This window comes from Periplaneta americana, chromosome 16 (genome assembly GCF_040183065.1).
Source record: "Periplaneta americana isolate PAMFEO1 chromosome 16, P.americana_PAMFEO1_priV1, whole genome shotgun sequence".
NCBI lineage: Eukaryota > Metazoa > Arthropoda > Insecta > Blattodea > Blattidae > Periplaneta > Periplaneta americana.
Genome location: NC_091132.1, coordinates 143795253 through 143818533, shown reverse-complemented (window position 1 = coordinate 143818533; position 23281 = coordinate 143795253). Strand labels below are relative to the sequence as shown.

At 36.4% G+C, this 23281-nt stretch overlaps 1 protein-coding gene across 2 annotated transcripts in view; it reads right to left on the bottom strand.

Moving 5' to 3' along the window:
• klu (klumpfuss) overlaps positions 1-23281 on the bottom strand; it is a 200157-nt gene that overhangs the window by 150741 nt on the left and 26135 nt on the right. The window contains exon 1 of one of the 2 annotated variants that reach the window (XM_069813117.1): positions 14086-15475. The exons of the other annotated variant lie outside the window; for it this stretch is intronic. The gene's annotated coding sequence lies outside the window, so the exon portion shown is untranslated. Of the gene's footprint in view, positions 1-14085; positions 15476-23281 lie in introns of those variants that run through there. 2 annotated transcript variants of the gene reach the window in all.

Genomic DNA, 23281 nt, shown 5'->3' with positions numbered 1-23281 from the left:
AAATTGATATTACTTATATCGCTAAAGAACGATAACAAAATATAAATGATAACTTAAATATTATTAATTTATACTTATCACCAATGAATGATAACACAATGCAAATGATGTGTATATTATTTATATCGCTAACGAACGATAACAAAATAAAATGATAACTTGAATATTATTTATATCGCTAACGAACGATAACAAAATAAAATTATATCTTGAATATTATTTATAACGCTAAAGAACGATAACAGAATATAAATGATAACTTGAATATTATTTATATCGCTAACAAACAACAAACTAAAATGATAACTTGAACAAGATTCGAACTCACAACCTTCGAATCATTAAGCGAGCTCTCTACCGCTGCTCTACGAGACGCATGTATCGAATAACTCCATAGTTCCGAAACAGCTTCTACAGGTGCATTGCATCGTGCAACATCACAGTGATCCGAAGTGGACTTCGAAAATATTCGCTGTTCACGAGTGCGGCCACTTTTTTTTTTTACAGCTGTACATCCCTTGACATGGAAATTGGTCGCTGTTCAGAGACTAAAGGCTGGTTCACAATAAACCGGAAACGGAAACGATAACGGAAATAATGTTAAAATAAATGTTTTTAAATGTGAGCATTCACATTTAAATACATTTATTTTAACATTATTTTCGTTCTCGTTCTCATTGTCATTTCCGTTCCCGGTTTATTGTGAACGAGCCTTAAGTCCCACCTCGGAATAGCTCGGGAATCATCGCATCCGCTGTGTTTACACGCGTGCGTTTTTCATAGATTCATAGCCCGATCTTTGTAACGAAAAGAAAGAGCTCTATCGCTAAGCTATAAAGCATAAAGGCTTCATAGTGAATATGTCGTTCGCTGCTGCGAGTTGACCTTCATCGTCGGAACTCGATGCTTAATATTTCCCCGTGTGAACGTCAAGATACTTGAACGAGAATTAGACAAATTCATGCTACTGGAGAGCGATCATTTTCCGTGTCAAAGGGTGTTTCTCTGTCGGAACTAATCCGATAAAGGCTGGTTCAGAATAAAGCGGGAACGGAAACGACAACAGGAACGAGAGCGGAAATATTGTTAAAATAAATGTATTTAAATGTAAGCATTCATAATTAACTATTGTGCTTAAGGCCTGTTCACAATAAACCGAGAACGGAAACGACAACGAGAACGAGAACGGAAATAATGTTAAAATAAATGTATTTAAATGTGAACATTCACAATACTTAACTGTGAATACTCACACTTAAATACACTTATTTTATCAATATTTCCGTTCTCGTTCTCGTTGTAGTTTCCCTTCCCGGTTTATTGTGAACCAGCCTTTACATTTAAATACATATATTTTAACATTATTTCCGTTCGCGTTGTCGTTTCCGTTTCCAGTTTATTGTGAATCAGCCTTAACTTGGGAAAAATATGACTGCACGCAGCTTTACCTGGACTTCTCTTTCTTCGCGGACAGGGTTCGTTTATGCGTTATAAATATATGATACGAAAGCAATAAGAAGTTATTTCCTTTCGGAGAAAATCATATCAAGATTCGGTATCGCCTTGGGCCGGGTTTGAATCCTCGAGTCTTTGATCAACTGACAATCACGTCTTTTACAACCATATATCCCATGGAATTTAACCCAGATCTCCAACTCCCTGGTAACGAAATCTGTAATTTTTAATTCCGTAGTACTGACATGATGCTCACAATGTAAGAACAACTTTCTTTTAGAACGAAGAAGTATGACGGCGCACGACAGAATGTGTTGTCAAAATTGAAATGTGGCAACCTTACACTCGAGTGAACACACAAATCGCATGTAACTAACCAATTTAGATTAGGCAGAGGTCGAATGCTGCAAATTTCGTTTTAGTAAGTGTTGATTTCCGTTCCATGAATCAAGATAAGAGCTATTCCACTGGGCGTGGTATGCTATGGAATTTTTCCTTCCTGCCCGCAATTCTGATACGGACAACAAATAATCTCACATTCTTGAACTCATTCATATTAAAACACTGAAAGGACAGACTTTCAATTTCACTCGCCCATATTTTTCGGCTTGTCGTCTTCGATAGTCTTCTTTGTAGTGTTTACTATACCTGCCATTACAGTCGATGTTCGTGGGTTCAAACACGGCTGAGGGAAGTAATTTAGTTACGGTGAGAAAGTCTTTGCTACTGTACATTGTGGCTCGCAATGATAGCTATGCATTTCTCTTGCTTCCTAACTCCCCCAACCCCCACCCTCTCATTCACTGGAGTCGAACTCCGTTCCATTTGTATTTGTCTCTGACCTGCGAGTGGCGTATCGTCGCAATGTTTCTCTCGAAACCACGTACCTCTACAAAAACGATTTTTTTTTTTGCTGCAAATATGATGAGAATACGTATTAAATGTATGATTTGTTCACAAGTATTACGAGGAAAACGGTTGTATAACATGAAACGGCATCATACTACATGTTACTCATGAAACATTAAAAGGTTAAGTATTATTATTATTATTATTATTATTATTATTACCATCATCTCTGTACGTCGATCCTTTTTCAGCAGATGTACGAATAATGCGGTTAGATCTTCAATTTAAACTCACAGATTTACGTCATGTTAAATGAAAACTGGATGTAAGGACTTGACAAATGTTGAACTTTTCAAATCTTTGCTCAAAAATAAATATCCGAAGCTTCGTTCTTTCACTTGCTCTGTTGAAGCCATGTTCGCTACAACTTACGTTTGTGAAAAATTATTTTCAACAATGAAAATAGTAAAAACCAAAATTAATTTAGATCACGATGGTGTATTACGTTTTTGTTTTACGTAATTTTTCATTTCATATATTGTTGCAGTGAATAACAAACTACATTTTCAAATTTTCAAAGGGGAATGATTGCCTGTTACTAGACAACATAGCCTTATATCTACAGAAACTTCGTTCCACCTCTGCAGAAACAATGGGGGCATACTTGAAATATTTTACACAAGCATTATTTATCTCAAAATCTGTATCATTATTATAAATTTCCTCATTTGAAATTAAGTCACAAATTTCGTCCTCGGCATCTTGCTATTATTCTTCTTTACAGGACGTTCCATGTTGCCTGTTACGAATAGCAGTATTCGGTCGTAATGTAAACGATCAACTAAAGTTCACTGCTGAACGAAACACACAGAGATCTCCCACCCCAACGCAATTACGTACTGGTACCTAAGTCAGAGGCGCATACAGCACAATGTAACGGCATACAATTCTTAGCCCTAGTCGTTACTATTCCGTATAGGAGAGAAAATATCAGTTATTCTGTTAGGGATCGAACCCACGTTCACTAGATTTTGTAGCCAAGAAAATAATACATTATGTAACACCAAAACCAACATAACTCGAGGCAATCAGAGATTAAAAATTTCGTTTATAGAATCTTTCTTCAAACAATAGTAACAATATAATGTACAATCACGTTTCTAAGTTTTCATTTCAGCTGTTCGATATTAAATTGTGCTAATCTGTTTAATTAATTAGTTTAAAATGTGAACACAATGTGAACAAAGATTAGGCCTACTCATTAATACAATGCTTAAACACATCTAATCATAGTGTTATCACAGACTAGTATATACAGTTACGAAACTTGAGTTGATGGGGGTACTAGAAACAATAGACTGTGCAGGTACTATTTCGCATTGTCTGTGATGAGGCGATAGTAGCGACACTAGTGGTTAGCAACTATCTATGGATGCAAATTTACTACGTATTGAGCTTCGTGACTATATACTAGACTGTGGTGTTATAATCATACTAAGCTCCTTAGATCATCTGAATTACTGTATACACTGTCATTAAATTAAACACATTTCTTTAATTCCATTAAATAAATTGAAGGAGAAAAATGACAGAAAAATTAACAGGAGACATAAAAACACTTTCTCAAGACCTGTGCAAAGGAATATTATAGTGCACAATAGAAGAAATGAATACGTGAATAAATAAGTATAAACTAAAAGTAAAATTACACGGATATATTGAAACTTGCTAAATAGAGTGACAACATGTAAATATATAAAGAAAAACATTTATCCGAAAATACTTCCTATTGGAAGAGATTGACGACATCCAGGCTGAACATGGATTGATAAGTGTATCTCACAACTCTTCTTACAAACATAAAGCACATTCTTTCATTATGAAGCCTAATAGGTAAGTAAAGCGCTAACAGACAACTAGGTAATCGCTACTGCTGTTAATGGCAACAGCAATGTTGACGATTCAAAGAAACTGTGGTCATATTTATTTATTTATCATTTTCAATAACAGGAAGAGAAAACAACCAATAATAGCAATACTGGCAGTAATAGTAACTGTTAGCAGCAATAACAGCACCAGTTGCTGCAGTAACTTACAAATGGCTTTTAAGGAACCCAGAGGTTCACTGCCGCCTTCACATCGGTCCCTATCCTGAGCAAGATTAATCCAGTCCCTACCATCATATCCCACCTCCCTCTAATCCATTTTTATATATTATCCTCCCATCTACGTCTCGGCCTCCCCAAAGATTTTTTTTTCCTCCGACCTCCCAACTAACAGTAGTTTGCAGGAATAATAATAATAAATAATAATAATAATAATAACAATAATGTTTACCTTAGTGCTACTACAAGTGTGATAACGCAGAGAAAATCTTCTATGTATCAATCCTATGTAAAAAATAGATACAGCAGCATTTAAAGTTAAGAGTTCGAATTAGGCCTCTTTTAAAGCGGAAGTGTAATTCACAAAAGCACACACAATATAGGCTATTGGAACCGAGGTATTAATATTGACAGAACTATATCACTTACCAAATCCAGCATTACAGTGAGCCCCAGCGAACGTTTTCGGGGTGTTTCAGTCGACCGACTAGCAGTAGGTCCCACCCTCCCCCACCTCCCCCGCTTAAATCAACGAACTCATGGCGCTTCGCCGGATTAAAACTTACGTACACGGCGTTCAAAGATATCTGACTTCCAATTTTCTGAGCGTGTAAGCGAACTTTCTGACCACGGGATGTCAGAACCAAAGATATAACAAATTGACAAACTAGTTTTCAATAGGTGACTCTATTATTGGGACGGGTAAAAAAAGTTTGGAACAATGTTTAGGCCATGTGAATTAAGTATAGATTACTATCATAACTGACTACATCAGCGATTTCCTGCTAAATCTAGTATTTTTTACAATCATTACAAGGGGGATGAAATTTTGAATTAGGCATACGGGTGTATTTATGTACTATTGGCGACACTGACTGTTATCTTCGCCATCTATTCAAAGAAGTAATAACTAAAGAAGCCACACTTACATGAACAAATTACCTATCACTATCGATTAGTAGGGATTAGATAATGTTAACGCCAGTGCACTGTGTTATAAATAACATTCGATACTCACCCTTTTCACAGTAGTTGCTGGAAGTGTTGTCTACCTTGTGTGATACATAATTCAGACCACATCATTCATAGAACCTGTTCTTTAAACATATTCACTAAATTTAGTATTGGTTTTTCTACACGGAACTGTGCGACCACGAAATTTACGTCTAAAGTTTTCTCTTCTTCTGCCACATGAATTCTTTTCTGTATGTAGGCTACATTTTCAAAACTAGACATTCCTGTTTTATGACTAATCACAGATTTCGAATCGACTATTTTTACTAATTTGTCTGCCCTTTTTGCATGACAGGTGAATCATCTAAGCTTACTTCATCACTCCTGACTGGTGTTTATATTATACTTCAGACATCAGCTTTTTTTTGTGCACGTGCCAAGCGAGAGGAAATGACGGAAGAAAAATAGTTATTACCACGTGAAAGCTGCAGAATTTGTGAATGTCCGTCTACTTATGACCTTCTAGTTCCGTGTAGCAAAACAATATTAAATTTTGTGGATAGGTTTAATGAAACAGATTCTGTAAATTATTTACAGTAATGTCAATTATGTATCACACAAGACGACGACACTTCCAGCAGCTACTGTGAGGAGGGCGAGTACCGAACTTACTAATACATATAACATAGTAGGGCCTACTTAAGTTTTAGTCCAGCGTGAATTCGCGGATGCAAGCAGCGGCGGTAGCAGGGGAACCTGCCGCTGGTCGGCCGACGGAAATAACGGGAACGTTCGCTGGGACTCACTGTACCATTAGTAAGAAATTAAAAGGTTATATTGTTAATTGATATCACTGTGCCAATGGCAAGATTCTTTGAGAAGAAATATTGCTAAAAATTAACAAATATTTACACTTGGCGAATGAAATTAGAGAAATGTGGCTATAAGAAAAGTGTACGAGTAATTGAAATTCCACTAGTAATAGGTACACTGGAATAAATTCCTCCTAAGATCTCTGAAAAGCTAGGCATAAATTTAGAACTATACATAAACAATATCAAAAGCTGCCATATGCAACAGAAATAAGTGTCGCTATCGGTAAGAATCTACTCGTGAAAATGTATTAGCTAAGGTTTACCAAGGTAGGCTACATTATTAGCAATATTTAAACTAAACATAAATAAATAATGAACTACTATGTTTATGTAGGCCTAGGTACTCTGCAAAATTAATGAGAATAATTTATTTTCGGGAAAATAATTTGATATTATACATACATAATTCGAAACAATCTGAATTTTTGGACCGCAGAAACAGAGCTTATGAAAAAATGCATACGATTTAAGATATTTTTATCTACTAAATCCACCAAATGTTCGAATTCTTTTTGTAAAACAGTTAATCACAGGCCTACATTAAAGTAATATTAGGCCTAAACTAGATTTCTTGCGAAAATTATATTAAAGATTATATACTTCGTTTAAAGGCAATGAAAATAATAAACAGTTATTTTAACTTGCAAATCTAGTCTTTCAGGTGAAGCTCCCTGTAAAGCAGATTTGAATAATTTCAAGGGAAAAATTGTTCCGGGGCCAGGTATCGAAATTATTCAAAAAAATTATTCAGTTATTTTAACTATTGACAAACATTTTTCGAAACATAATATACTTCACAGCATTAGAAAATAGTACTAAAATTGTACCTATATTTAAATTCATACCCTGAATTGACACTTTAAACTTTAATAAATTACATGTAGGTCTATCTATCATTCGGAATTTCAAATTCATTCACATAATAATACTAATTTTCTTCATGTACAGTAGCCTATATTGTGATGCAGGATACAGAAAAGAATTATTATACGAAGTTGCAAGTACGATATGGAGTTCCGATGTTACAATTCTGTACTAAAATCTTATCGGTGCGTTTTCTCTAGCACCTCCAGTTTATGAAGAATGTTGGACAGAGAAAAAGTAATAATTCAATAGGAAATTATGTAATTTCTTATAAAAACACTGATAATATTTAAGTATTTTGAAATACGCAAATTTAAAAACGCTTGTATAGTCAGAGACATAGATTTAAGAGATAAAACGAGGCGTAAAAGCAGCTGAAATGTTGTATTGTTTTTAGTGAATTCAGTTTTATTGTGTGATGGTGGGACTTGGGCGTACAAGAAGACAAAGTGGAGCAAAATAAAAGCAGTTAAGTTGAGCGAGATTTCCTCGACCAATAAAAAGTAGCCCCTTCGCATGCTATGAAGACACTTGGGGCGCATAAAGGTGAGCCCCATGCTTTCTTAACCCCAGCACTAGAATGAGGTGGTGTAGTCGGTACCACGCTCCGACCGCCTTTTACCCCCGGGAAAGATACTACCAATTTGAGGAGAGGCTGAGTGAACATCGGACCCGTTCTGGAAGTTTGACAATGGGAAAATCCCGTCACCACCCGGGATCGAATCTTGGATCTTCCAGTCCGTAGCATATATCAGAAGGAAGCTAGAATATATAAACAGGTATTTTTTTTATTTTTAAGTAGGTTATTTTATGACGCTGCATCAACATCTCAGGTTATTTAGCGTCTGAATGAAATGATGATAATATCGGTGAAATGAGTCCGGAGTCCAGCACCGAAAGTTACCCAGCATTTGCTCATATTGGGTTTAGGGAAAATCCCAGAAAAACCTCAACCAGATAACTTGCCTCGACCGGGATTCGAACCTGGGCCACCTGGTTTCGCGGCCAGACGCGCTAGCCGTATAAACAGGTATACAAGTTAGAAAATATGTCAAAATTTTCAAATACCCTATTTAAACTTATCATCAGAGATTTCAACGAAGCTTAGGAAAATTGTTCAAAACCTGACTCGAAGCATGGATCCACTGTTAAAACTACTCCTGGACAGCTGGTGATGATTTATTTATTAGGCATATTACAATCTAATCTTATTCTCGATGAATATGTCGATTAAATGTATTGAAGGTAAATTCCAGATTACAACCACCTTTCCGAAGAGAATATTAGGAAATTTTCTTTAGTACCTTTCGAAGGACACGACAGTCTAAAATGAACATAATATCTTGTTGTAATTATCTATTTATTATCTTCGTTATCACCATCGTCACCACCAACACCACCACCAAAACTCTTCTTCTTCAGATGGATTTACAACAGTTTTATTCATTGACAGTAGATAAGATTCTAATGCTTCGAATGAGTTTAGTAAGTAAATTTTGAAAATTTGGGACTAGTCTGAGATTATGGTGATTGCTATTTTCTGTATTATAGGCCTAATTTTGTCTCTCAATATTCTAAACTCGCAATCGTTTTGCTATATCAACCCAGTTACAATTAGCTAGGCTTCTTGTTTCAACACGCTTGTATTTTCTTTTCCCATCCAGATAAGTACCTATTTTCTGTGTAGGCCTATTCTTGCTACAGATTTCGCTCAGAATAAAATGTTATGTAGGCCTATGTATAATATGTCTAGCTTTTACATTTGTAAGTACTAAGAAGTTTGGTCTATTTTCAGTAGACTAATGTCTTATCTTATATCTAATAACAGTACACTCCAAATACACTCGACATGTATTTATTTTCCACTAGCCGTACCCGTGCGCTCCGCTGCACCCGTTAGAAATAAATATGAAGTAATTACATAATTAAAATAGGACATTTGATCCAGGGAATATTCGTGTTTGATAGAAGGATAAAGCGTTTAATATGTTACTTAATTTAAATTATATTTAAATAATTAAAATGGAATCATTTTGGTCCAGAGAGCACTCATTTGGTGCAATGACAATTCCTTTAACATGTTTCTTAATTTTTATTACATGCATCTATAGTTCAATGAACATTGACATCATTTACATGTAATGTGTATACTTTATTTTACTTGTTATAGGTTTCCATTGAATTATGGTAATAACTTAATTTTAACCCTTGTTTTCTACGTATTCAGTAAATGGCGCTTGGCCCACTATGGTTCTGAACCCTTCAAATAACTTAAATAACTTAAATTATATTATATATTATATTATATTATATTATATTATATTATATTATATTATATTATATTATATTATATTATATTATATAAAAAGTGCGTTGATAACGGATGTACCCCGATAAGTAAGTTTTCAATTTGTTATCGGGGCTCTTGAATTTCAGGAGGAACAAATTTTATTTTACAACAGGGCAACATAATCTGCTTGGCTCATTACCCAAATTTTTTGCATTGCATTTTAACTCGATTCAATTGAGCATATTAAAATTTGGATTATAAAATAATGAAATGCTAAGCTAACATATTATTACTGCATACTAAATCAATACAATCTCGTTGTTCGTTAATTCTCTGAGATAAACATTATTTTAAGAAATACAGGAAACGAATACACAGAATAGCCTATCAAGTTTTCTGTACATAAGCTATTTTAATCTTACCTGTCCTCAATTCACTCAGAAGTTACTGTAATAACATTATAGCATTATGTCCACACAGAGAAACTACACTTTTCAATGGTGAAATAATAATTAATTATACAAATCGGTTAATTTAGCTTCCGATATTGCTTCATACAAACACAGAAACACTTTCTGTAGGCTATGATTCATAGCTTTCGATTGTTGTTGACCAAGGCCCCTTATAGACGAAGTCATTTGTTTTTCATTTCATTACACGGCCTTAGATGGCAGTTATTTTCATTTTAAAACTCATTTATCTCATTAAATATCAGTCCTATCAAAATTTTTCAAAGAGTAAAACATATCGGAAATGGTTTTTAAAGAAATTTTTGTTATGTAACTTTTTCATAAAAATTAATAATAAGCGAGATATTTCGATTTATTTAATTCAGGCCCCCTTAGAACCCCCCTTTTAAATAATGTATTTTGAATGCCATATAGCCTATAATCTAAGTTACAACGAACTTAATTTATATTCCAATTTTCATCGAAATCCGTTCAGCCATTATCGCGTGAAAAGGTAACAAACATACATACATACAGACAGACATACAAACAAAAATTTCAAAAAAGCGATTTTCGGTTTCAGGGTGGTTAATTATATATGTTAGGACCAATTATTTTTGGAAAATCTAAAATTACCAGAAAAATTTCGGCTACAGATTTATTATTAGTATAGATTACAACTTAGGGATATAAAAATAACAAGTTGTTAGTAGTTTTGAGAAGTGGATATTTTTGGACAATGTAGACTATTATGTACAATCTAGGCAATTTTGTTATTTATGGTGGTACCTATATTATTTAACATTATGTTGTAATATGCTGTATTGTTTCTGAGGCACCTTTCTTACAAAAGTGTCCAGTGAAGTTGGAGTACCTTACTATGCAAAATAAATAATGAAATATGCATACAAATATGCAGAAAATAATACGAAAATGAGAATTCTGAACATGCAATTACAATTAATGTAATAATTAGAGTAGACATAATGTCAATGAATTTACCTTCTCTGTTACTGGAATATATAATGATAGTCATTCTCTGGTTTTCCAAGGAGAAACATGTAGGCCTAAGCTTACATCTGTTCTGAAGAATGTTTTATGCAATAAGAACGTTCTTTATACATAAAAATACCGTAACTGGTACCAACATATCACAGAAATACAAAATAATTTAGGCGTAGGTAAACCTTTTTTTTTAAATTATGGTTTATTTAACGACGCTCGCAACTGCCGAGGTTATGCCGGAATTTTGTCCGCAGGAGTTCTTTTACATGCCAGTAAATCTACTAACATGAGTCTGTCGCATTTAAACACACTTAAATGCCATCGATCTGGGCCGGGATCTAACCCACAACCTCGAGCACAGAAGGCCAGTGCTATACCGACTACGTTACCCAGGTCGACAAGTAAACTTTAAGTATTACCAGATATTACTAAAACGGTTACTAGTTATTCTTGCATTGTCGTAATTTAAAATGTTGTTTACGTAATACATGTGCGCTTTAAAGCGAGCAAGTATCAGTAAAATTAGGTTTAGGTCTAATGTCAATAAAATTAGAAATTTATATGTAGGCCTATGAAAAGAATGTAAAACCGTCAACGAAACATAACTGACTGTTATAATCCTGAATGTCCGTAACATAAACCTATATTTTGGAATAAGAGCGTCCGTGTGCAAAAGGGAAGAAGAGACAACCGCCCCCCTACTGAGAAATCAGAATTTTTACTTCTTAATGTATGGATAGGCATATATTATTTTTTAAAATGATAGTGCGTTCACGACGCCTATATTTTCCATGTGCGTTGGTTTCGTTACAATATAGGTTCTCGAGGAAGACATAATCAACTTTATGTACTGGACATAAAATAAATTGGTTGGTTGGTTTCTAATGCCAGGCGTTTGACAATAAAGTCATTTGACCTCTTGCACTCCAATATTTTTCAAAGATATTATCATGGCCAGCCACTAAAGCACAGATTTTGAGGTGTTCCGAATCCATTTCTTGGATTGAGTTGCACAATGGGCAGTTAGGGGACTGATAAAATAAAATAAATAAATTAAACTGAATTCAAAACAGACTGTTAGGCCTACACTTAAAAATTAACACCATGGGTAGCGAAGAAGTGATTTATCCCTTTCTGAGATAAAACCTGCGGACATAACTGCTTTGGAAATAAATTTGGGTTTTAGGCTTATTAATTAGGAAATTGTTATTATTATTATTATTATTATTATTATTATTATTAACTACACCTACTACTGCTAAAGAGATCGAAAGTAGGTAGTTTTGAAAATTACCTAAGTTTTCACAGCAACTTGTGGATAATGTACAGTAGGCCTAATTATGATGATTGATTTCAACAAACTGTAGCTTAATAAGAAAATAGGAATAACGTTGTTCGCGAAGACGCGATATTCTGTGTGATGTTGACAGTATATCGCTGCCCTATCCTCTACGTGTCAGCACTGACCTGTTATTTCTCAAGCAATGACTATGTTCCGAATATATTTCCTACAACCTGTAGAATGCAACATGCGCAGGGCGGCATGTGATCATAACCAACCATGATAAGTGAATCCAGGGTGTTAGCGTGACGTCAATACAACTACCCCGATGACGTCAAAACCTCCTGCTTCTCTTTATTCAATCCACTCTCGTTATCAGGCCTCCAGGCATTTCAGAGAAGGGATGAAATGTGACATTACGTCCAGAATATGTGCACAGTTACATTGAATCGGATGTTAAAATGTAGCCATATTCAAGTGCAACAGGTCAAAGTTGTGAACAGTAGCTCATATATTAAAGTTAAAATCTTTTCAAATCTGTTTTTAATACTTGTGTTCAGAAATTCGGCACTAAGTATAGGCCATAATTACGTGCTTCGAAAATGTGAAGGTTCGATATCGTATTGATCTCATTTCACGAGAGTCCTATCGTATCCTTTAAAAATGTGCCTATACTGCCGAATAAGTCCAGATAGGCCTATGAATTGCCTACACCATTACACAATATTATAAAAGATAACAAAGGAAAACAAAGCAATACACAAATTAACTTAGAGTACACATTTTAAGGTTCTAAACAATATAGGTCTATGCTACTTTAAACAACTGAACATCAAAATAGGCCTAATCTAATGTAATTTAAATGACGAATTAGGCCTACTATAAGTTATTATCCATCTAGCTTTTTATGATTGTGTGTAAATTGCTTAAGATCAGTTTAATTAGTGCAATGAATAAACAAGTTGTAATGTAAACGTTTATAGCCTATCCATACTTGTTCGTTTATTTATTCAGTTTTCTTCAGATTAGCTACTTTAATTTAGGCCTATTCTAAACATTGCAATGGCGTTCTGCTTATCAAAGGACCTTAAACCGAAAAACTCCGTCAAGGATCAACTTGCAGCAGATTCACAATATTGTGTTACCCATAAGTTATAACATCTTTTGCTTATTTCCTTCAGAAAAATGAGTTCGTTTATCATCGTTCCTAGTTAAGTCGTAGTTTCTTGGAACTTGACTGCGTCGATGCGAAGACGGGTATCGGGTCTTCTGTACCTACTCTCCTCATAATCTCGGACAGACTCGTGTGAAGATATATTACACAGTGATTCATCGTGAGTGATGATTATGGAATGCCTTGTCAACGCCATGAATCGTGCCAAACTGTCACGTTTCTACCAATTTATTTCTTATTCATCCTTGCAAGATTGTCATGCATATGTAGCTATACTATCCCACGTCAGTAAAAACTGCTATTCATGAAATAAGTAAAGAATGTGAACAGTTATGACTAAAAGAATTTAGGCTTACAACGGATGTATTAGTTGTTCAGATGAGTGCCAATATCAACAATATGAGATTGTTCTGGTTTTATTTTATTAACGATTTTGCTTATGATTGGTGCACGCCAACAATAACGCTAATGCAGCACGTTTAAATTATTTGTCGAGAATTTTGCACCAGTAAAAGAGTTTATATACAAAATACACGCACTGTATTAACTTGAGTTTTATATACCGAAATATTTCTACATACTGGAGCTTTAATTAGCATGTAAATGTCTCAAATAACAGAATGCGTCATTGTTCAAACATTATGTGCAATAAGGCAATGTGAGATCAATCGTATGTCTTACAGAAGTGGGTTTTTCGTATTAATTGGCACATAACCTAACAATTGAAGTGAATTCGAAATTTTATTACTAGGCCATAACAGTTAAAAACAAATTAACACTCACCTCTTATCTGCAACCACCAATTCCTTGGAAACAGTATTTCAAAGTCCCATCTTAACAACGATTAACGTTTTTAATGTTGGAGCACTGATATAAAAATGATGCACATAATCACTGTTGGTCATAGTTGCGAAACAAATGTCACGAGGGCACGCGTCTGCAACAAGACCTCTCACTGGCGCTCATGTTTGTGTCGGCCCCTAACGCACAGCCGGCCGGCCTGCGCTTCTAGCTCCTACTGAGTCTCAAACAGACTGGGCGATACCCCTCCGCCCGCCGTGGGCACACACTCCCCCTCCTTGCTCCATCGCTCACCACGTCGAGGCCGGACATACACGAGAACACACGATGGAGAAAACAACACAGAAACAGACAGCACCCCGAGGGCAATACAGCAGGTTGCAGGATTAGTGTGATTCATATCATTGCTCGAAAGTGCCGAGGCAATTGTGAGATGGATAGCAGATTCATTGATACTTCCAAGCCGGAGAAAACTGTTAATATTCCTCTGTTGGAAATATGAGCAGTCATCGTCGTCGTCGTCGCCATCATCAACCACATCACGAATCAAGTTGTTGACATGTTCCTGTTACAAGTAGTTTCTATACTTGTGGCTAAAATGTCGCTTTGAAATTATAGATTATAAAGAAGTATTACGACAATGTGTATCATCAGTATGTGACAATAATATAAATAAACAATAGACATTTACAAGTAGCGTGACGATCTGATACGAAATTATAAGCATACATTTTATCTTTCCAAGCTCGCAGATGTAAAACGGAGTGCACAGAGCAGCTGCACACATGCGAGCGTGGAAAGATAAAATGTATGCACTGTAATGTGCAATTTATAACTTCGTATTTTTTTTGGGTTATTTTACGAAGCTGTATCAACATCTAGGTTATTTAGCGTCTGAATGAAATGAAGGTGATAGTGCCGGTGAAATGAGTCCGGGGTCCAGCACCGAAAGTTACCCAGCATTTGCTCGTATTGGGTTGAGGGAAAACCCTAGAAAAAACCTCAACCAGGTAACTTGCTCCAACCGGGATTCGAACCCGGGCCACCTGGTTTCGCGGCCAGACGCGCTGACCGTTACTCCACAGGTGGGGACCAACTTTGTAAATAAAATTTGATTGTTATTATTACAGCTCATCTCTCCGCCCTTCCATTGGGCATCTTTGAGTCATTTTTCCTTTAGGTTTATAGCTAGCGAGCACTTTTTAAATTATATATAATCAGGAATTCTTTATGTACGATGGATCCACTTATTCTGAAATTAAATAATCATAATAGTTGAAATAGTACGCGATGATTCAACTGCTTTAGAGAGTTTGTTCTAGTCTTGAGATAATACGATATAATAGCAAAAGGGTAATTGTGAAGATCCATTTCACCAAGGTAAGAGAGATTGATGTGTTTGTCAGTTTGTTGCCTAAGTCAAAATTTAGGTTAGGTTAGGTTAGATTATATTAGGTTAGATCAAGTTAGGTCATCTCGCTATTGTTTTTTGAAAAAAAAAAAAAAAAAGAATAAAATTGGAGGTTTTCAGAAAAAAAATCTAAAATCGATTGTGGAATGGATCTCCACAGTTACCTGCAAAAGTGTACTGCATATTATAATATGACAATTTTATAATATGCAGCATTTTTGCTTCGGAAAAAAACATTCTAGAAGATGAATGCTGTCTAACCTAGAAATTTGTTTTCCGTCTACGGGACTGGTGGTTGTCCGTTATCTTGTAATTGTCCTATGATGTCTCTGCTCCGACCCTGCGTTGTGCCAATCCCATAACCAGGGATGCCCGCAATGTGTCGATGTCTGGTGTTGATTCAGAGACAATACCCTCCCTCTACACCGCAGTAGTCTTTAATTCATTATAGGGGAGGTAAAGCGGATAAAGAAGGATAAAGGTGCCCTTTAACTTACATTTCTAGATGCCGCGATGACAACACGACACCAAACTTCTAACAATTACATAAAAATAAAAAATCGTTTACTGCAAACAGAATCTACTAACTTAGGCCTCTCGTTTTGCATTATTGACAATAATACACTTTCCACATGGGAAGTTAGATTCAATTTCACGTAATCTTTATTTTAAAAATGTAAATAGCTCAATTGTTAGGAGTAGCCAGACATAAAGAGTCCAACAGATTAGGTAACACATCTGATTATGCCTATTACACTCACCATGAAAGCCTAAAGACGCATATGTTTATAGTAGTAGTTTATTGACATTTCTGGCTTTGAGCCAGAGGCCGTTTTAGGGTCTTATACGCACAGGACAGCCATTGTACATACGAGTAAATAACATATAAATATATACATACACATATGAGACCATTTCTGGAATAAGTGCCAGTAGGTGTGTGAGTGCAGTGATTGATTCCTTTTATTTCGGTGTAGGTCTAATTTGTTAATTTGCGATACTTGTAGGGGACTAGTGACTAGGAATATAATATACATAGGCTACATATAAGGAATGGTGAACGGGAGAAGAGTTCGGGGCAAAAGATATCAGCTGATAGACAACGTTAAGGTATATGTATCATATGGGGAGATTAAGAGGAAAGCAAGAAATTGGAAAGAATGGAAAATGCTGGGTTTGTCGTTAAAGACCGACCAGCCGGCTGCTGGCCTCACGCCCACATGCCGAAGCAGAGGTGGATGATCATCCAACCAGAATGGAGGCACGATGAGCCCCCCAGCCGTTATACTTGGTTTGCGTAACCGGATTTCGTTACCTATCGTAGCTCCCCAAGTGCATCACGATGCTGGGTGGGCACCGGTCCCATACACTGGCCGAAATGTCATGAGAAAATTTCTTCCTCCATGAGGACTCAACCAGCGCGCATTCCGTAACGCGAGGCCTAGGCAGGCTGCCTTAGACCACGACGCTACGGCGCAGGACGTATATATATATATATATATATATATATATATATATATATATATATATATGGCTCAATTCAGGACGTATGTGTGTATATATATATACATGCATAGGGTATATATACATACATACACATGCACAAACATATACATACATACATGCATGCATACATACATACATACATACATACATACATACATACATACATACATACATACATACATACATACATACATACATACATACATACATACATACATACATACATACATACATACATTCGTACGTACGTACACACACACACATACATACATACATACATACATACATACATACATACATACATACATACATAGACTACATACATACATACATACATACATATTGTTTTTCTTGTTTGTACAGTATAATATGGTTATTCAGTAGTGGCTGCTCGCAGTACTTATCACAATATTCCGGCTATAAGTGTTATAATCATCATCGGCGTCAATCAAGGAATTTCTTTGATTATTATTATTATTATTTGGAGTGAATACGGTGCTGGTTATAAAGATGGTTAGGAATTGTGGAAAAATTATGGAAATACAATGAAATTACTGTACATACTAAAACCATAAGAATACCTCGAGAAAACTCTGTTCAATTCCGTCTTTCTCCATCACGAATTGCACATGGATTCGGCGAGAAGACTCAGTATGGAAAGCTCTGGCAATTTTCTAACGATTTGGTATTGTGGTCTTATTTGGGATATTTTAATGTAGAGACTGTGTCTTATTAAAGGTCTTGTAGCATTATTCTCTGAAGAGAACAAAGGGAATAAAACAAGTTTTTCCGAATGTGGGTCCGGAAATGCTTTCTATTGCTCTTGTAATTATGAAGCTGGAACACCTGTTTGAGTCTTACCAGAATTGTGCAATAATGACCACACTTCTTGAAACAAGATACAGGACAGTCAGAAACATAATTTTCCCTCTTAAATGTTTACTATATACCTCTTCCTCATTGTTAGTAAAGCCAGAATAGATGGCACGTCCGCTAAAACACGTGATGAGTGGTGGCACCGTGGTTATTCCCCTTCAAATTAATTTCTTTCAGCTACGACACACTTTTATGTAAGCGTCGACGCTTCTCATGATTCATTTTTACTTCCGAGTACTTTGTCCATCATCTACATTATAATAAACTGATATGATAAGTAGACTGAGGATTTATATGCACTATAAGCTAAAAATGACATTTAGGCCTACTGTATTTTGAAAGGCGCGGTGTACAGATACGGAAATAAAATTTGGAGCTCCCTTAGTGTGTAGTTTCACTTAAAACACACTGCGCATGTGCAGTAAACAAGAGCCCCTGTTTATATGCTACTTGTGGACAGTCGTGCAAATTTGTTGCTGCATATGAGCCATTCAGAGCAAAAGTGGTGTAAGTCAAAAATGGGTAATGAGGGTTAAAGTAAACATTCTGTAAAACACAGCGCAAAGTAGTAATTAATATTCAATTCGTTTAAACTATTAGTAGTCAGTGAATAGCAAGAAGGACATATTAATTGATACTTTGCGCTGTATTTTACAGAATGTTTACTTTAAACCTCATTACCCAATTTTGACTTACACCACTTTTGCTCTGAACGGCTCATATATTATTATGATGTACCGAAGTACATATGATATTTCCGTGCAGAAATTCTGCGTCAGCATATGATGAAGAATGAGTGGAACAGAGAAAAATTCTCTCCGCACCGGGATTTGAACCCAGGTTTTCAGTTCTACATGCTGACGCTCTATCCACTAAGCCACACCGGATTCCCATCCCGGGTTCAAATCCCGGTGCTTGAGAGAAATTTTTTCTCTGTTCCACTTATCCTTCATCATATGATGACGCAGAATTTCTGCACGGAAATATCATATGTACTTCGGTACATCATAATAATATATGACATGCGGAAAATAATCACTTTGTGATTTAAGACGGCGCTTACTCCGTCGGATTCCGGCCAGTTAGTCACTCATGAAGAGTGCACCTTTGCACATGTATGGACATTGTGTCACTGTCATACATCTATGACGTAGTGTATGAGGATAGGCCACTAGAAGGAACCCAAGAGGTGAACTTAAACTGAGAGGATTCAATCCGACATAGGGATGGGAATCCGGTGTGGCTTAATGGATAGAGCTGAAAACCCGGGTTCAAATCCCGCTGCCGGAGAGAATTTTTGTCTGTTCCACTCATCCTTTATCATTTGTTGTTATATAGCCTACAGTTGGATTCCCATCAAGACTTGCTCCAAATTTTAATTCCGTATCTGTACATCACGGTTGAGAAAGCGTGGTTTACAGCGTTACAAAGTTTAAATCTTCTAGTATTCATGTAATAATTTAGGTAATTCGTTATCTCTGGAAACCAAATGTTTGAATGCGCCGTAACGTATAGTAAGAATCTAGGAGTGGAAGCGAAACAATGGAGGAAAGCTTTCCAGTCCATATTTTTCTTCCCATTACGTGCAGGTAGGTTTCACAAGACAACGAATGCCGTATACCTGAAGGAGACAAGTAGTCACCTATTGAACCGCGCGCCTAGTGTAGGCCTATATGCTTGAATTTGTTTTGTATTCTTTAAAGGCATATCTGTGATTGGACACAAGATGCATTGCTTTTCACACCACAGCTAAGTGGCCAGAAATATCTGATGTCAGACGAATACGAAGGCATAGTTATATATATATATATATATATATATATATATATATATATATATATATATCTGAAACATCTGTAGTAATACTATTTTATAGTGCATTATATCCATATTATAAATATTCAGCCTAATGATAACTTAACCTTCGTTTTGGATTATTTGTTCTAAATAAATTTTGTACTTGTCTAAATTCTACTTATAGTACAATTGAATCGGGAATTGCAGAAAACCCACATGTCCATTTGAGTAAATTTTTCAGTAGGCACAAAAAAGTGATTAGCTTCAAAAGCGCTTGCTATTTTGAAGTTACTTTTGTATTAAAGCATAATAATAAGTTATAGTGTTCGACATATATCAACTGTAATTTATTTGTTTAGTATTTTCTGGAAAATAAATGTGGTGTTTTTACAATTCCGATTGTAAAAATCATTTATCTATTTAATACAATTTTTAGATGAAGAATACGTAGAAGGACAATTTTTATCATATAAACATCTTTAAATATGTATTTAAGCCGAGAAACTGAAAAAAGTGCACAAACTTATAAAAATGCAAAATTCTGCGACTGAATTTTTGTTTATTTTCCAAAGATTATTATTTTATTGGTAAAAAAAGGTAACCCCGTAATATGCCATGAAGGCACTTGGGGGACATGGAGGTAGAGCCCATGCTTTCCATGACCTCGGCACTAGAACGAGGTGGTGTGGTCGGCACCACGCTCTGACCGCCTTTTACCCCCGGGAAAGACCCGGTACTCAATTTTATAGAAGGCTGAGTAAACCTTGGGGCCGTTCTGAAAGTTTGGCAACGAGAAAAAATCCTGTCACCACCGGGGACCTTTCAGTCCGTAGCCAGCTGCTCTACCAACTGAGCTACTCGGCCGCCCATCCTACAGGATATATCTGTTATGGTAACAATATTAATTGCATTTTTGCTTAGTTTCAAAAAAATTCCACTCTACCTATCTACCCTGAATTTTTGGTATTCCTGTACAATTCAATGTAACTTATTGCCGCTGTGAAATGTACACTGAGCACTGGACGTTTCTGCACCATTTGAAAGATCTATGTATGAATATTACAATATTACAAGCATATGAGAAAACGAATTAGAGACTTGTAGGGTTTCTTCAATTCACGATTCAATTGTTGGAAACAACCCTGTTTTTTTTTAGATCTGACAGAAGGGCTTCACTATTAGCTATGATAAACCCCTACGCTCATAGAACTGTTGCACGAAAAAAATCGTACTCGCTTATTCATTGCACTGCTGTCCGCTGCTTTTTCACTACATACGTTCTTGTTGGTAGTGGTGGGATGCGAATTGAAGGCTGATTTTGTCCCTGGGACAGGTTTTTCACAGGTTCCGACTGTGACTACAGTTCCAAAATCACAGCTCCGACAAATCATCCCTACCAAATATGTGACTCATAGTGACGACGACTGATGTACGTAATAATATGTGACAGGTCCAGAGTGGAAGTCAGACGATGGACTTGAAGGACAATAAAACTGGGATCTAATTCATTTTCGTTCCACTCAAAAAGGTTAACGTCGGCAACTCTTTGATACTGAAGCTCCACAAATAATTCACTTAATCATTCGTAAATATTCTTGCGCGAATATACGCGCCTACACATAGCGATAACACAGCTCAGAGTGTGTTTTGTTTTCAGTATGCTAGCAGCACTAATCACTATTATAAAATACATGGCACCGGTATATCAACTTAATTCGCAAAGAGCGATAAACATAAACATCTGTCGGCTCTTGATGAGAAGAATTGGTATTCCTCGTGGTTTGTTCAGATACGAAGCGCGTCCATAAAGTAACTTTCTCACTCATCCCACAGCTAGCAAACCATATGTTGCGCGAAGCGACTGCGTGTACGTGATAGAGTAATGTCCTGGCATGGCGCATGCGCTAGCGGAACTTCCCGAGCTCTCAGTAGCTTCGTTGCATTGGTTGAAGATGGACGCTCCTATTTCAGCTCCCACCGCGTGTGAAGTGGGATCAGTGATAATGTTTTTGAATGCACAGGGCATAGCGCCGATTGAAAATTATCGTCAGCTGTGCCAGATCTATGGGCTTAACGTCATGAGCAAGCAAATGGTGCGTTGTTACTGTAGACAATTTTCAGCAGGACGCCAAAATGAGCATGTCGAGGAGCGCAGTGGGAGGCCAACCATTATCACAGACGACCTTGTGGAATTGAATATTGAACTCTGAGTGTTAACATGTTCTATCCTTTAGGTCAGGCCTGCACAAGGTTTGCGCTCTCCGAGCCGGCTCACAGCTCATGGGAGGAATGCAGATATTAGCTGCGCTCTGTATAAGGGTGGACTGGGAGAAGGGGTGATCTCGTACAAAATGTACACAAAAGGAAGTACTATTACGAGTGTTTATGAAATGAATTCCCGTTCAGTGTTTGCAAAACTATCTTGGACTATTATTAATTAGGCTAATAAATAAATATTTATTTTACAGAAATAATAGAAATTCTATAGCTACTTAAATGTACAGTATCATTTTGTTATATTTTTATTTATCAGTACATCAAAACAAGGTTTTATGCTGTTGGCAGCTGAAAGGAACAGGAGCCTACTGATCGTAATGAAACATCAGTTACAGATGTTTGAAGTTTGCCTTTATTAAAGTTGATTATAGAAAACAGTTGCTCACAAATATAAATGTTGAGCCAAACATAGCAATCATTTTCACAGCCAGCCAGTGTAGTCGTGGATATTATTGCTAATGTTTAGTCTTGTAAAACTCAGCGAGGCTAGTAGTATTATTCAAACGGTCTTTAGCCCTTAGGTCACATTGAAGATCAATAAGTTCGAGCTGTAAAGCGTTAAATGTTATGTTCCGTCTTCTCCATACTGTACTGTAGCAGTAGGTAAGCAACGTGAAACAGTTACTGAGAATAAGCCTACACACTGCACTCCAATAGACAACTGAGTGGTCGTTTCCCTCTCCTCTACCTAAGTAAGTCTATGTCATTCTGACGTATCTTCCTCTCCGTTTCGGCGAGCGAGCGGTAAACACAGCTCTCCCACTCCGAAGGAGCGCGCGCGCTCGTTGAGCGCTGTTTGTGCAGGTATGCTTTAGGTCCTATCTAAGTTTAATCAGTTCTAACAAGTTAACGTGTGCAAATTAATGCTATCTTACAAATAGCCTACCGGTAATAAAAACACAATTTTTAACCAGACCGTACTTAAGCGCGAGTTTAACATTAACTTCAACTTACGTCAGTCCGCAGTCTGTAAGTAAGATGGAAAGTTGTATTTCCATTGCGTGGAGAGCACCGATTACCAGTGTTTACAATTTAAACCCGGACCGAATTAGTCTATGACCTCCGTGAATTTGATTTCAGATGAGAGGGAATAGAACCTCATCTTCTTTTGGGAGGGATTGAGGCTGCGTATTTAGGAGGGAATCGGGTAATTCCGAGGGATAACCTCGGAAAAAACCATTCACGTAATCAGCCCAAGCTAGAATCGAACCCACGCCCGAGCGTAACTTAGTATCAGCAGGCATACGCGCTACCGCCTTAACTACGTCGCGTCGGTCGCTCCAATAATATTAAACTATGTTAATATAATCT